General features: G+C 31.4%; 1 pseudogene; it reads left to right on the top strand.

Moving 5' to 3' along the window:
• Positions 1-686: 686 nt before the first annotated feature.
• LOC138808556 (U6 spliceosomal RNA) lies at positions 687-783 on the top strand (annotated as a pseudogene).
• Positions 784-1,001: the final 218 nt, after the last annotated feature.

The raw sequence follows: 1,001 nt of genomic DNA on the forward strand, positions 1-1,001 counted from the left end.
AGTAGTGTAAGTTCCTGCCAGGAAGTTAGAGACAGGTCAGGACATTAAGTAATCATGCATACGAACAATTTTTTCACCTTCTTGGCTTTAGCTACTTTTAAATGGAATGTATAATAAACAATTATATTTTGATAAAATACCTTCTCGTCTGAACAGTTCTGTTTGAATTGTTCATCTCTCTATGATCCCTTATAACCAAGATTAGTTTTGTTCTAGTAAGAAAATCTTTGCTGTCATGGTAAGGTATTCTGGTTGGTCTCTTCCCACATGGAAGAAGGGTAAAGGCTCAGGTAGACATTTGTTCCAGTAAAACTTTATTTGGGAAAATGTCAGCTGAAGAAGTTTAGAAGTAGCTCTTAAGCAACGCTTAGTTTGAATCCATTAGGTCCACAAAGCTGGATAAATAAGTACTTGAGAAACCATCACATTTGGACCAAACTATAAATAATAGAGAGTATGATCAAATTCCAAATAAAAAGATTTAAGATACTCATTGGCAAAAAAAGTTTGGAAATGTGAGCAATCGACTGATCAATATAATTTTTTCCACTATTCACAGAATTTTAGGGAAATAAGATCAATAGCATTGTTAGGAACAATAAGGTTTCCTTGTTACAAGTAGGCACCCATAGATATAAGCCTGTATAAAGATTGCATCATTAACTATTAAATTTAGAGGATACTACATGCTTCAGCAGCAAGTATACTCAAATTACAATACAGAGATTAACATGGCACTTGCACAAGTACAATATGAAAATTTGAGAAGTATTCCATATTTTTCATTCTTCACATGCAAGAAATGAAAAAAAGTGATTAAAAAGTTGATGACAAAATTACAAGTGTAACAATACCCGTAATTCATATAATTAAATTAAGTTTGACATCAGTGTATTAAATCACCTCAGAAAGGTGTTTACATAGCATAAACTTTACAAAACTTTTCAAAATAGACAATATTGTCATTTTATCCCAAAGAAAAATAATATTAAGACCTAGAA

This window comes from Dipodomys merriami, unplaced genomic scaffold, assembly GCF_024711535.1.
Source record: "Dipodomys merriami isolate MVZ:Mamm:240054 unplaced genomic scaffold, mDipMer1.0.p SCAF_454, whole genome shotgun sequence".
NCBI lineage: Eukaryota > Metazoa > Chordata > Mammalia > Rodentia > Heteromyidae > Dipodomys > Dipodomys merriami.